We start from the raw sequence: 15,887 nt of genomic DNA, 5'->3' as shown, positions 1-15,887 counted from the left end.
GAGGTTGGGAGATCCAGATGGAAGGTTCAGAAGAAAATTCTGCCCTCCAACTGTGGCCGCTACTCCTTGCAGCGGTCTTTTGTCGTTTTCTCCTGAGTGTGGTCCTTGCGGGGACCTGGAGAGCCTCAGAATCCCTTGGAGGACTTTTTAAAACACAGATTGCTGGGTCTAACCCGCACAATTATGTAGATCTGTTGTAGGACTCAAAAATGTGCTTTTCTAACAAGTTCCCTCTGATGCTGATGATGCTGGTCTAGGGACTACACTTTTGAGAACCACTGAATTAGAGGATGTATCATCAGAGAGTTGAGGGACAAGGTAACACGTGTGAAAAGCACTGTGGGCATTAAAACTGCAGAGATGCACAATGTCTCCAAGATCTAGCCTCATGTTTTTATTCCGTTTGTGTCTTAGTTTGTTTGCCTCTCCATTGTTATTATCCTTCTACCAAAAAATCCCACCCAAACCCTAAAAACAGGGTCTGTTGCTACAGTCATCTTCCCTGCACTCTGCTTCTCTCTCTTATCAAACATTTTTGGTAAATCAGTTTATATTAGTTGATTTATTTAACTATCTGACCTCTGCTGCCTTCCCCTCTCAACATCGTGGACAATTACTTTCTCAGAGTTCTTCCTCAGAATTATTGCCAAATCCAGTGATCCCCATCTTCCTTTCCTCCTCTGAGCATTTAGAACATTACCCATCTCCTTAAAAACTTCATTCCAATTATCCTGGTTACCTCCCTGGATAGTCCTTTGCAATTGCTGTTCCTCTTTTCTGTGCTCATTCCTTTTATCTTATTCCACCTTGCTTTCTTACGTTATACATTTGTAGGGATTTAACTTTGATTTTTTTATTTTTTAAATTAAAAAAAAAAGTTTGTTTTTGAGAGAGAGCATGCATGAGCAGGGGAGGGGCAGAGAGAGAGGGAGACAGAATCCAAAGCAGGCTACAGGCTCCTAGCTGTCTGCACAGAGCCCAACACGGGGCTAGAACCCACAAACAGTGAGATCATGACCTGAGCTGGTCAGACACTTAACTGACTAAGCTACCCAGGTGCCCCTGGATTTAACTTAAAAAAACTTTTTTTCTAATGTTTATTTTGGAGACAGAGACAGAGCATGAACAGGGGAGGGGCAGAGAGAGAGGGAGACACAGAATCTGAAACAGGCTCCAGGCTGTGAGCTGTCAGCACAGAGCCTGATGCGGGGCTCGAACCCACAAACTGTGAGTTCATGACTTGAACCAAAGTCAGACGCTTAACCAACTGAGCCACCCAGGTGCCCTGGAGTTAACTTTTAAAAGAATGCCAAATGCTATTGAATCATTACATATTTGTCAAGGCTCTCTATCCTTCTAGGCTGAGGGAATGACAGTGGGAAGGTCCTGAGGTAGGAAAAACCTGACCTGTTGGAGGAACTGAAAGGGGCTAGTGTGACTGGATCTTGGTGGGAGATGGGAGGACTATGGGGAGCGCAGAGAAGTGGCAAGAGTCAGATTCCTCAGTGTAAGCCTTTTCCCCAAGGCCTATCTGGTAGCTCCACTAAATGCCAAACTAAACACTCTTTGTACCCTTACCCCTAAACTGTTTTTCTCACTTCTGAAGTTCTGTTAAAGGCACAATGTTTTACTAATAAGAATAGTTACTGTTACGTGGCAGATATATGTGTCATGTATTCTTCTAAGCACTCCGCCTTATTTAATCCTCAAAACTACCCTATGATTGGGGCACCTGGGTGGCTCAGTCAATTAAGCATCTGACTTCGGCTCAGGTCATGATCTCTTGGTTCATGAGTTTGAGCCCCGCATCAGGCTCTATGCTGACAGCTCAGAGCCTGGAGCCTACTTTAGATTCTGTGTCTCCTTCTCTCTCTGCTCCTTCCCTGCTCACGCTCTGTCTCTCTTTCAGAAAAATAAATAAACATTAGAAAAAAACCCTACCCTATGATCTAGACTCCATCATTAGCCCCATTTAATAGATGGGAAGACTGAGGCATAGAGAGGTCAAGTAACTTACCCAAGGTCATATAACTAGTAAATGGAAGAGCTTAATTTGAACCCAGGCATTCTGGCTGCACTGCTGTAGCATTACTGTCTTGCCACCAAGATCTTATCCATTCAACAAATAGTTGCTGAACTAAAGACCACTAGAGACACAGAGGTAACAAGTTAGACCTCTGACCTCACAAGGCTTATCTTCTATATTTGTCACATTTCTCAACTCAATCATCTTTTTCCAGTAATATCTTCATTTAGGCCTCTATTACCCCTAAGTAACTGGGGCTTTTGCAATAACTTCCTAACTGTGCTATCCCTTTCTCCACCCTTCTAGAATAATCTTCCCAAATGCCGCTTGAATCATATCTCTTCACTATTTACATGCTGTGGTTTGTACTCCAGATCACCCAGGGATAGTTCTGACCAATATTTTTCACCTTTACTTCCCATCACACTGGTGGTTCTTAACCTGTAATTGCCATCCATCATGGGGTGTAGCAAGCATTTTTTACTAAAAACTATATTAAATTTAGCAAGTGATTTCCTTTAAAAAGTAAAGCAGATGGAAGATTATCTATTATAAGATCATTCTCACTCATTTGCATGCTGATATATGTTCCTGGAAGTGAGAGAGGGAGGGGGTCATTTGGAATCGTATATGGCAGGCAGCCTAGTTTACTTATGCCCTTGGGAAATGTTTATAAACTGTATCTCGAGCAGAAAAGTTTCCAAACACCTGAACTCTATGCTTTAATCAGACTGAGATGTCCTTTCCTCATTCTTTACTGTCAAAATCCCATTTATTATTTCTTTTTTTTTTTTTTAATTTTTTTTTTTCGACATTTATTTATTTTTGGGACAGAGAGAGACAGAGCATGAACGGGGGAGGGGCAGAGAGAGAGGGAGATACAGAATCGGAAACAGGCTCCAGGCTCTGAGCCATCAGCCCAGAGCCTGACGCGGGGCTCGAACTCACGGACCGCGAGATTGTGACCTGGCTGAAGTCGGACGCTCAACCGACTGCGCCAACCAGGCGCCCCTCCCATTTATTATTTCAAGGCTTATCTCAAATACTACCCTTCCCTTAAGCCTTTCTTAATCACTGCAGCTGATGTAAACATATTCCTTTTCTGAACTTTGCACTTTGTGCTTTCTGATATTCAATCTACTTTTGTATTTGCAGTTGTCTTTTATTCTATACTGAAATTCTTTATGGCAATGGCAATTTCTTACTCATTTTAGTAGTGCCTCACTGTATAGCAAGCATCATGCTTTAGTAAGTATGGGATGGGTTTGGTATGGCTAGTACTTCTCATGGAGGAGACCTGACCATGGAGGAGAAAGAAGGGTGAGAAGGAATTTCAAGCTGGTTTTCTTTTAGGGATGCTGAAATACAGACATTTATTTTTATTTATTTTTTAAAATATTTATTTATTTTTGAGAGAGAGAGAGAGAGAGAGTGTGTGTGTGTGTGTGTGTGTGTGCAAGTGGGGGAGGGACAGGGAGAGACGGGGACAGATGATCTGAAGTGGGCCCTGTGCTGAGAGTAGAAAGCCTGATGTGGGGCTTGAACCCGCGAACTGTGAGATTATGACCTGAGCCAAAATTGGACCCTCAACTCAACCAACTGAGCCACCCAAGTGCCCTGGAGTATAGATATTTAAAGGAGAATCTAGTCCCTGGGTGTTTTTGAGATTTCACATGAGTCACTTAACCTCTCTGTAAAATGTGAGTACTGATGCTTTACATGATAAAGACCTTTCGAATGCTCATAACTGGGGTTCCATATCTTTTAGTAGATTTGTTATTTGTCCTTAAACTGAATGTAGTTCCTAACAGTGTACTGCATGCCTACTTGATAAATGCTGTACTAGTGTAACAATTTAAGGAGCTTAAAGTGTTAAGTTTAAGGAGTTTAAGGTTAATGAGCTCAAGGAGAGGAGGGATAAATCAGATCTCTGAGGAAATGCCTCATAAGACAAGGCCCAAGTCTGCCTTAAATTGCCTTTTGTTTTGTTACTGCTGTGCAGGACTTTGTTATTCAGACTTTCTGTGCTCAGTTAAGAATCCTGTAATGGCAGGGGCGCCTGGGTGGCGCAGTCGGTTAAGTGTCCGGCTTCAGCCAGGTCACAATCTTGCGGACCATGAGTTTGAGCCCCGGGTCAGGCTCTGGGCTGATGGCTCGGAGCCTGGATTCTGTGTCTCCCTCTCTCTCTGCCCCTCCCCCGTTCATGCTCTGTCTCTCTCTGTCCCAAAAATAAATAAAAAACGTTGAAAAAAAATTAAAAAAAAAAGAATCCTGTAATGGCTAACCTTGCAAACTCCAGCATGTCAATAACAAAGTTTTGGGTAAAATGTCAGCAACATTCAGGACAATGTCTTACGATAGAAGTATTTTGGAACTTTTTTTCATCATTATTAGGCCAAATTCGGTTCCCTACTTACCCCCTTTCTCCCTTCCTTCCTTCCTTCCTTCCTTCCTTCCTTCCTTCCTTCCTTCCTTCCTTCCTTCCTCTCTCTCCGTCCCTTCCTCTCTTCCTTCCTTCATTTCTTTCAGCTCCATGCCCAACATGGGGCTCAAACTCAGGACCAAGAGTCACATGCCCTACTGACTGAACCAGCCTGGCATCCTTGGGTTCCCCACTTTATAATTTTTTAAATTTATATTATTATTTTTTAATGTTTATTTTTGAGAGAGGGAGAGAGAGAGGGAGACAGAGCATGAGCAGGGGGAGGGCAGAGAGAGAGGGAGACACAGAATCTGAAGCAGGCTCCAGGCTCTGAGCCCGACATGGGGCTTGAACTCATGAACCACAAGATCATGACCTGAGCCAAAGTTGGACACTTAACCAGCTACCCAGGCACCCCCCTGGGTTCCCTACTTTATTTTATTTTATTTTTTTCAATATATGAAATTTATTGTCAAATTGGTTTCCATACAACACCCAGTACTCATCCCAAAAGGTGCCCTCCTCAATACCCATCACCCACCCTCCCCTCCCTCCCACCCCCCGTCAACCCTCAGTTTGTTCTCAGTTTTTAAGAGTCTCTTATGCTTTGGCTCTCTCCCACTCTAACCTCTTTTTTTTTTTTTCCTTCCCCTCCCCCATGGGTTTCTGTTAAGTTTCCCAGGATCCATATAAGACTGAAAACATATGGTTTCTGTCTTTCTCTGTATGGCTTATTTCACTTAGCATAACACTCTCCAGTTCCATCCACGTTGCTACAAAGGGCCATATTTCGTTCTTTCTGATTGCCATGTAGTACTCCATTGTGTATATAAACCACAATTTCTTTATCCACTCATCACTTGATAGACATTTAGGCTCTTTCCAAAATTTGGCTATTGTTGAGAGTGCTGCTATAAACATTGGGGTACAAGTGCTCCTATGCATCAGTACTCCTGTATCCCTTGGGTAAATTCCTAGCAGTGCTATTGCTGGGTCATAGGGTAGGTCTATTTTTAATTTTCTGAGGAAACTCCACACTGTTTTCCAGAGTGGCTGCACCAATTTGCATTCCCACCAACAGTGCAAGAGGGTTCCTGTTTCTCCACATCCTCTCCAGCATCTATAGTCTCCTGATTTGTTCATTTTGGCCACTCTGACTGGCGTGAGGTGATATCCGAGTGTGGTTTTGATTTGTATTTTCCTGATGAGAAGCGACGTTGAACATCTTTTCATGTGCCTGTTGGTCATCTGGATGTCTTCTTTAGAGAAGTGTCTATTCATGTTTTCTGCCCATTTCTTCACTGGGTTATTTGTTTTTCGGGTGTGGAGTTTGGTGAGCTCTTTATAGATTTTGGATACTAGCCCTTTGTCCGGTATGTCATTTGCAAATATCTTTTCCCATTCTGTTGGTTGCCTTTTAGTTTTGTTGGTTGTTTCCTTTGCTGTGCAGAAGCGTTTTATCTTCATAAGGTCCCAGTAATTCATTTTTGCTTTTAATTCCCTTGCCTTTGGGGATGTGTCGAGTAAGAGATTGCTACAGCTGAGGTCAGAGAGGTCTTTTCTTGCTTTCTCCTCTAGGGTTTTGATGGTTTCCTGTCTCACATTCAGGTCCTTTATCCATTTTGAGTTTATTTTTGTGAATGGTGTGAGAAAGTGGTCTAGTTTCAACCTTCTGCATGTTGCTGTCCAGTTCTCCCAGCACCATTTGTTAAAGAGACTGTCTTTTTTCCATTGGATGTTCTTTCCTGCTTTGTCAAAGATGAGTTGGCCATACGTTTGTGGGTCTAGTTCTGGGGTTTCTATTCTATTCCATTGGTCTATGTGTCTGTTTTTGTGCCAAAACATCTTTTTTTTTTAAAAGTAATCTCTACAAGCCCAATGTGGGGCTTGAACTCACAACCCCAAGATCAAGAGTTGTATGCTCTACCGATTGAGCCAGCCAGGAATCCCTCTTTTATGACATTTCTTTCATTTGCCGCATAGAATGATTTCATTAGTTATTTGACTATTAATAATATTTACTATTATTTACTATTAATAATATTTGTTATGATCAAGATTATGAAAAATAAAAAATAAGCATTAGTAATTACCTATTTTAATAAAATTTGGTAAATAAGCTATTCTTTTCTTTTTTAAATGTTTATTTATTTTTGAGAGACAGTGCACACAAATGGGGGAGGGGCAAAGAGAGAGGGAGGCAGACGGTCCAAAGCAGGCTCTGCTATCTGTGCAGAGCCTGACACAGGGTTTGAACCCATGAACCGTAAGATCATGACCTGAGCCAAAGTCAGATGCTTAACCAACTGAGCCTCCCAACACCCCAGTAAGTAAGTTATTCTTTTAAGACACCTTCCCTTGAAATAGACATCTCTTATTTAGATTTTTGAGGCTTAGGCATTCAAGAAACCTGGCATTCATTCTCTTTCTCTCCACATAGGAATGATGGTAGGTTAAGGTGAAAACTCTTTGCTCCTGTAAAGTGCTTATTCAGAAAATAGTTTGAGGTAATTTGCCAAGTAAGTAATATTTTGGATGAGCATAATTGCTGCATTTTAAGTTATGTAACATTCAAGGCATTTATTTAAAGAAAAGCAAACAAGGTTAACTATGATGGCATATGGTATAACCGTTAGTTACAGGATTATTTACGAAAGGCTGTTTATTGCTTATGAAGTCTTATCTCTTAATATATTAAAATTCATTTAAAGAACAAGAAATCTTGGGGCGCCTGGGTGGCGCAGTCGGTTAAGCGTCCGACTTCAGCCAGGTCACGATCTCGCGGTCCGTGAGTTCGAGCCCCGCGTCGGGCTCTGGGCTGATGGCTCGGAGCCTGGAGCCTGTTTCCGATTCTGTGTCTCCCTCTCTCTCTGCCCCTCCCCCGTTCATGCTCTGTCTCTCTCTGTCCCAAAAATAAATAAAAACGTTGAAAAAAAAAATTTAAAGAACAAGAAATCTTATTGATGACCCAGTTCTAAATGTCTCTGTGTTAGAAAATTATCTTGAATGTATGTTGAACTATTGCCTGGCATATTTAGATGGCCATCTTTCTTTGCTCTCTTTATAAACCCAAATTTCACATTTTAGGGTCAGTGTGTGATATAAAGTTATTAGCCTAAAATGAGAAAGCAACTAAACTAAATAGAACTTAGTTGCTGCTTTATTATTATTGTTGTTAGTAGTGCTAGCAGCAGCAGTAGTAGTAATAACTACTGATGATAATTAGTAGTAATAGAATGGTCTTTATAGGCCTTCGTTTAGAGAGGATGTTATTGTTTACAAAATATTTTCACATGGATTTTAGAATTCTTCATAGAAACTTTGTGGGTAAGTACGGCTGTTTTACTTTCAAAGTAAGCTAAATATATTTGATGATGATCATTCTTCCAAAAGAAGGCCATGGACTACTTATTTAGGAAATCTAATGCCAATTTATCTGATGAGAAAAGTACAACCCTTTTACTCATCATGCATTTCCAATTCTTTTTTTTTTTTTTTTTTTAATTTTTTTTTTTTCAACGTTTATTTATTTTTGGGACAGAGAGAGACAGAGCATGAACGGGGGAGGGGCAGAGAGAGAGGGAGACACAGAATCGGAAACAGGCTCCAGGCTCTGAGCCATCAGCCCAGAGCCCGACGCGGGGCTCGAACTCACGGAGCGCGAGATCGTGACCTGGCTGAAGTCGGACGCTTAACCGACTGCGCCACCCAGGCGCCCCTATGCATTTCCAATTCTACTCTTAAAATGTTGTATTAAAACTGTCTTGGAGGATTTCCTAGGTCTTTCTGGGACAAAAATCATTTTCTTTTAAAACATAGGTTTATTTTTCAGAACCTAACTAGTACAGGTCGTGGTAGCCTTAGAAGGCTTTATACAATTAGGCTTGCCCACAACAGAGGTTTTCAGCTTTTGGTGAATCATTATAGGAAGTGCTAAAACGAAATTCTGCATCAATTCTCTACACCTGTTACTTTGAGTGTAAGTCACATTTTAATATACACAGATTCCATGAAGAGTTTTTAGAACCCAGGTAAAAAGTGTTATGAAATAACATTAAGAACTTTGGTGTTTTATGACATTTTGAGAATCACTTTCCTAGAAAGAACAACATATATGCAACAGATTGGTCTCTCAGGAATGGCATTTGCTGAGAACAGTTAGGAGGGTCTCTGCTTTTCTTTGGCAGAAAAGAGGTAAAAAAGTGAAATGCTCTAGGACCTTCACTTTTATTTTCTACAACATGTATCTACTAAATACCTACTACGTGCCTGGTGTCAATGGCGGTCAGAAGACAATGAATTATGGTTCTGATCATGTGCCCTGTCCAATGATGGACACAGATGATAATGACAAGTACAGTACAGTTGTGAAGGTATAGATGGAGAGGTTTGCACTAGAGGCCATTAGGAGGTGGATGAGGCAGTGGGCAAATCCACAGGGCTGGGAAGGAAGGGGTTTCCAAAGGATTCTGAATAGGAGATCTCTAAAGTGGGTCTTGAAGGAAGAGAAGAGGTTGGTCAGATGGAGAAGTAGGGGCAAGAAGCAGCATGTGGAAAGGCCAGAAAAGTGATGATGGCTGCCAAATTCTAAGAGCACGGAGCAGCTTGGTGTGTGTTGCATAAGAGTGTGTGTGTATATGCATGTGTGTGTTGGGGAAGGGATGGCAGAGATGAAGGGGGCGTTTGGTCTTAATCTGTGTTGTTTTCTGTGTAGTAATTTACTTTACAATACTTTAGATATTTAGTAAAAACGATATGATGTATTTAAGCATATTTAACTATTATCTATGCCGTAGATGTAGTCAGTTTGCACCCTTTTTTTAATGTTTATTTATTTTTGAAAGAGAGAGAGACAGTGTGAGCAGGGGAGGGCAGAGAAAGAGGGAGACACAGAATCCGAAGCAGACTCCAGGTTCTGAGCTGTCAGCACAGAGCCCAATGCAGCTCAAAGCCATGGACTGCAAGATCATGACTTGAGTCAAAGTCAGACACTTAACTGACTGAGCCACCCAGGTGCCCCAACTTTACATTTGAAGAATCCAAATCATGAATCTGACCTTCAAAATTGTTTCCATAAGCATTTCAAATAATTTTCTAAAACGTCATCATAAGTTTTTGTTAACTGGTATTTGGATAATTGGATATTAGAAATGAGGTAAGTGGTTGGCCAGAAAGGTTATATTCATCCTGTGAACCTTATATGAAGAAGGTGGAAGAATCTAGTAGGCAGTGCTGGGACAGGGCTGTAGGTCTGGAGTGCTACTGGTCCTGAGTGTCTTCTTCCCAGGGGATGCTATCATTTTCTCAGCTAGAAGGTTAGAAGATTGTGCCACCAGAGTGTTGTATCCACCCAGTATGAACCTACCATGCAAGACGTTTGACCTATCTCATGGTGGCTATAGATATTTATTAAAGAGCCAGTCAGGGGGTGCCTGGGTGGTTCAGTCAGATAAGTGTCCAGCTCTTGGTTTCAGCTCAGGTCATGATCTCATGGTTTGTGAGCTTGAGCCCCATGTCGGGGCTCTGTGCTGACAGCACGGAGCCTGTTTGGGATTCTCTCTGTCCTTCTGTCTCTGCCCCTCCCCCAGTAGTGTGCTGGCACATGCTGTCTCTCTCAAAATAAATTAAAAAACTAACACACACACACACACCAAAAACAAAAACAAAACAAAAAAACAAACCCAAAACCCAAGAGCTAGTCAATTGTCTAATTGCCTCAGGTCAGTTTGTGATAATCTGATCAGCAGTGGAAACTACTGGAGATTATTATAGTATGACACCAGTGGACCATCAGCATTTTACAAAGGTCACTCTGGGTTAAAGGAAGCTGTAATGGGCTAGAAAGTGAGACCATTTGGATTCTGTTTTATCTAACTTAATATACCCACCTACAACCTGTGTTTTGTATACTTGCTTCTCTTCCTCTTCCTCCTATAGATTTTTAAACTATGCAGATTCTGGCAATGCTCCTTTGGGGTAGTGTATCAGGATAGAGTAGTTGTGGGCAGCTGGGTGTGGGAATTTTGAAAAAGCTCCTTAGCTGATTCTGATATGTCTATGTCTGCTTCTTCCAGATGGAGGATTTAATGGCATGGGGAGAAGAATGTCAGGGCTAAGGAGAGAGGACAGAGGGTTTGTTTGTTTGTTTGTTTTTAGTTTTTAGTGTTTTTTTGTGTGTATGTTGGGGGGTTATTTTTGTGTGTACACAAAAATATGTCTTCAATGTTTATGGATTGTGAGCAACTTAAGAGGTTGTGGAATTTGAAATAATAACCTACCAAACTTTGATTCATCTAGTTTTTGGTTAAAAATATAAATAACCATTGGTCACAATGGTGTTTGAAAGGCTTAGGGGAGGAAAAAATCAAGTACTTTGCTTTTTCAATGTACTGGTCTCTATAAGCTTTGGAGAACATTGATATTGCAGCAATTCCTTGAGCACAAGGAGCAAAGAGACCAGACAGGTGGGAAAAGGTCTTGTTGAAATTGGTACAGGCTCTGTTTTTGTTATATGTGCAAAAAGAGGGAAGAAGTTTGTTCTTAGTTATATTTGTTCTTCGTTACGTATTTAGTGTTAATTATGTTGGGTTGTTTGTTCAAAGTTAAGGCAAATTTTTTTTTTTTTAAGATTTTATTTTTAAGTAATCTACATAACCAATGTGGGACTTGAACTTATGACTCGGAGATCAAGAGTCACATGCTCTACTTATGGACGCAAGCAGGTGCCCCAAAGTTTTGTTTTGTTTTGTTTTGTTTTAAATGCCACTCACCATGAAAGATTTATTTGCTCTCTTTGAAAAATAGTACACAGAGTTTGTTGTTGTTATTTTTTAAACTAAACTCTACACCCAATGTGGGGCCTGAACTCATGACCCCAAGATCAAGAGTCACATGCTCTACTGACTGAGCCAGCGAGGCACCCAAGACAAAGTTCTTTATATCTTCTCCCTGGAATGTAATTGTCTGCTGGTTACATTTAGTCAAAAAATTATATTTGTTGTAGAATATCAAATATATTCACTTAAATTGTAAACTAACTATATTAATCAGATTCACCGCTATATAAATTGTGTAGGCTTTTCTGACATTTGGAAAAAATCTCAAAGTTCTATGTCTGTTTTTTCTTGATGCGTATCAGCATTTAACTCTGAAACTATTAAACTATGGCTGTTATAATATATGGTAAGCAAGTATCAAGGATACAGTCAATGAGGTAGCCAGGATGATAAAGCAAGTTCCGAGGAAGAAATAAGAAATCGTTATGGAAAAAAAGAATGTCAGAATAAGGTTGCACAGCCTAAAAAAACAAAACAAAACAAAAAAAACCCCAAAACAAGCAAAGAAACACCCAAAAATCAAAAGCCAAAAACTAAAACAAAACTGGTTAATATCTTATAGAGTGAAAAAACTAAAACCTTTGGAATTATCTTTTCAACTATACCAGACATCATTTGCAATTTATCAATGTTCTGCAAGTTAACACCTATATTAGTTTCCTACTGCTGCTATAAAAAATTACTGTAACGGGGCGCCTGGGTGGCGCAGTCGGTTAGGCGTCTGACTTCAGCCAGGTCACGATCTCGCGGTACGTGAGTTCGAGCCCCGCGTCGGGCTCTGGGCGGATGGCTCGGAGCCTGGAGCCTGTTTCCGATTCTGTGTCTCCCTCTCTCTCTGCCCCTCCCCCGTTCATGCTCGGTCTCTCTCTGTCCCAAAAATAAATAAAAACGTTGAAAAAAAAATTTTTTAAATTACTGTAACTAGAGAGCTTAAAACAATACAGATTTATCTTACAGTTCTAGAGGTCAGATATCCAAAAAGAGTCACACTGTATTAAAATCAAGATATGAGCAGGGCTGTGTTCCTTCTGGGGATTCTAGAGGAGAACCTATTTTATTGCCTTTTCCAGCTTCTAGAGATTGCCTACCGCAAGACCTGGCTTTTCAGGAGTTTGAACCCTAATAAACAGTAAGTATATAAATTTCCCTAGAGTAATATTGTCCAATATAACTTTCTGAGATGATGGATATAGTCTCTTCTGTGTTGTTCAATATGGTACCCACTGACCACACGTAGCTAGTGAGTACTTGAAAGGTGGCTAGGACAAATAAGGAAATGAGTTTTTTATTTAATTAATCAAAATTTAAATTTAAATAGCCACATGTGGCTAGTGGCCACCATACTGGACAGAGTATCCCTAGAGCATCAGAATACTCTAGAATGAGCTTATTAAATAGTACTGAAGTATGACATTGAAAGGTCACACAGTATTTTTTCCCCCTCATTTCCAGGTGTTGGAAAGTTTTTCTTAACATATGTAAGTAAAATAAATAGTGACTCTAACAGATTAAAATCCAATAATAATAACAATAACAATAAAATCCAATTTCAATAACAATGTGATTTCTTTGTCAAAGAACTATAGCTTCCTTCCTTTTACTTTTCTTAGTTCTGGCTCCTGGGTTTCTGGGTTACACAGCATAGATTTCATAAATACTTTGAATAGAGCATTTCTGTCTGCTTTTCCTTAGTCAAAGATGTGCAAGTATCAGTTTGAGATAGAACCTGTGGTAAAGGATGAGTAAAACATAGTTCTTGCCATCAGGCTAGAAAGGGAGGATACACATGTAGACAGATAGATGGTGTGATAGACGAACCAGTTACAATATGGGTGGGATGGAGAAAGGATCACTTCCACCCAAAACTGTGTCTGTTAGCCTTAGCAAGAAGGTTTGTTGGCATAGTGGGTTGAATAGTGTTCTCCTGAAGTTCACGTCTACCTGGAACCTCAGAATATGACTTTGTTTGAAAATAGAGTCTTTACAGACATAATTAGTTAAGAGGACGTCATACTGGATTTGGGTGGGCCCTAAATTCAATGGCTGGTGTTCCCCTGAGAGAAAAGAGAAAGACAGATGGACCCAGATACACAGGGAAGAAGGCCATGTGACAATGGGGCAGAGTTTGGGGTGATGTAACGACAAGCCAAGAAATGCCACGGAACTCCAGGAATCACCAGAAGAGGCAAGAAAGGGTTCTTCCCTAAAATCCGTGGCCCAGCTAACACCTTGATTTTGGACTTCTAGCCTCCAGAACTGTGAAAGAATAAATATTTAGGCCATCTAGTTTGTGGGAATTTGTTATGGCAGCCCTAGGAAACTAATAAACCTGGTAAGATACTGGCTAGCCGATGAAATTGAGGGCAGAACTGAAGAAGCAGGCCTTGAGATGCACAGGGACAGGGGTGCCTCTGAGGACCTAGCAGCAAGCATGTGGACTTGTTCCCCATAACTGGCCATCCAGGCAATCTGTTCCAGTGGCCTTTTAACCTTGTGTACCTTCCTCAAGAGTCTAACTCTCAGGAGACACTCAGACCCAGCTTTATCCTATGCCTTTCCCAGTAGCCTTCTTGGAACACATGGAGTAGAAGATAAGAGACTTCCCAAAGGAAAAGACTCCAGGCAGATAAAAACAAGTGTTGACTGCTACACAAATTATAGTACAGTTCTTTTTGGAAGAAAAAACTGTCTTGTTGAATGGTACTCTTTTACTCAATGAGGGTAGGTGGTTACAGATGTTGAGAGAGATTATCCAGGAAGCTATGTGCAGAAGGGTTTGGAGCAAGACCAGGTAGACAGCTGGTAACATCATCTAAATATGAAGATAAGGAGTGTGGAGACATCTGTCCTACTATGGTGGCTATGCCAAGGAAAAGAACATTCTTGTTTTGTACTCCATGATATCTTGGTATCCGCTCATTCAAGGTTGTGTAGGGAGACTGAGAAAATGTCTTTATTTTCTGTCTCCAACTATTTCTGCCTGATTTTCAAACTCCTTTTTGGCATCTTATGAATCAGAAATCATATCTTTCTTCTATTTGTCTACCTAATTATATGAGACAGATCAAATATTAATTTTCACTGTTCCAGAGGTAGAGCTGGGAGCAGGTTGCTTTTCCTTTACACGAGAGAACACCTGCTCAGAGAACTGAGGTTGAAAAGGCCAGAGTACAAATGCTTCCTGTGCCCCAGACCCATGGGAGAGAAACAGGAGGATCCACAGAGCAATGGTGAGTGTAAAGCATTATATTCCTCACTGTTACAGACACTAGGGTGCTGCTGACATGGGGAAGGGGGTAGACAGAGAGATGGGGGACTAGCACCTTACTCAGTGGGTCCAGCAGTGTAATCCAGGTAGAAACCAGGTGCTTGTCCTGACACCTTAGACTTCCCCTACGATCCTGACGTTTGGTCATTATGTCCCATCCCTGTGTGGAACCAGCTGAGAGTAACTTTAATCTTGACAAGAGTGGCTGGGCATTCTGGGACCTTCTATTCCTGAAGGAAAAAATAGTAGCTAATAAAAGTGGTTACATTTTGTGCTTGTGTGAGAATTGGCTGGATGGGGATGGTATGAGAGTTAGTCCTTGTACTGTATACCTTTTTATATTTTTGAATGTATTACTAATTTAAAACCTTTAGTATCCTTTAACAACACTTACTGAGCCCAAAGAACTGATTTCAAGTATGTGGTTTCAACTATGCCTTTTTGAAAAAGTATTTGATTGATATCCATGCAATTAAGATTTTAGTGCATCAACTCACATAAATAACTTTTCTGCAGACCCCTTTATGTTTATTCCTTCATAGTTCTCAACTGTGGCAAATAGAAAATAAATACCTAGTAACCATCCGTAGTCCTGACAGAGCAAATTTTACAAAATATGAATTATATTTACCATTGTTTAAAATGATAGAGATGATAAAACAAATTTATCATTTCTTATTACTTTCTTCTTTAAAAATTTTTTTTAAATGTTTATTTATTTTTGAGAGAGAGCAAGAGATAGCGTGTGAGTGAGGGAGGGGCAGAGAGAGAGGGAGACACAGAATCTGAAGCAGGCTCCAGGCTCTGAGCTGTCAGCACAGAGCCTGATGTGGGGCTTGAACTCACAAGCCATGAGATCATGACCTGAGCTGAAGTCAGATTCTTAACTGACTTAGCCACCCAGGTGCCCCTCATTTCTTATTATTTTCAATAACTTTTGAATCACTTTGCCCTGGCTACTCCCACTAAGTTCCCCAGCTCTTCTGCTCACAAAAATCTTGCATAATTTTTTTTCCTGCCCATGACCCTTCTGTTCTTGTCTCCTTTCTCTTTGTGCTCCAGTCCCACTTCCTCCCTTAGGCTCCTGTGGCCTAGTGGAATCTCCAAAGTCAGCATAGAGGCCTGTGGACAGGCCTGTGGACAGCTGTGTTGTGTCTCAGTCCCTGCAAGCAGATTTACTCACTGCCTCCAGTGACCTACAGCCTCCTGCAGGCTGTACGACAATCCTGATCTTGGCCTTCACTCCCAAGCCACCCAGCACTCTCAGCCAGCCTCACCTCAGTCACTTCAGGAGTCACTGTAGACAATGGCTTGGAGAGCTTTATCACATGAGTT

This window comes from Puma concolor, chromosome C1, assembly GCF_028749965.1.
Source record: "Puma concolor isolate L17-30 chromosome C1, mPumCon1.1.hap2, whole genome shotgun sequence".
Lineage (NCBI taxonomy): Eukaryota > Metazoa > Chordata > Mammalia > Carnivora > Felidae > Puma > Puma concolor.
The sequence above is the reverse complement of the archived record's forward strand: the minus strand, read 5'-3'. Positions refer to the sequence as shown.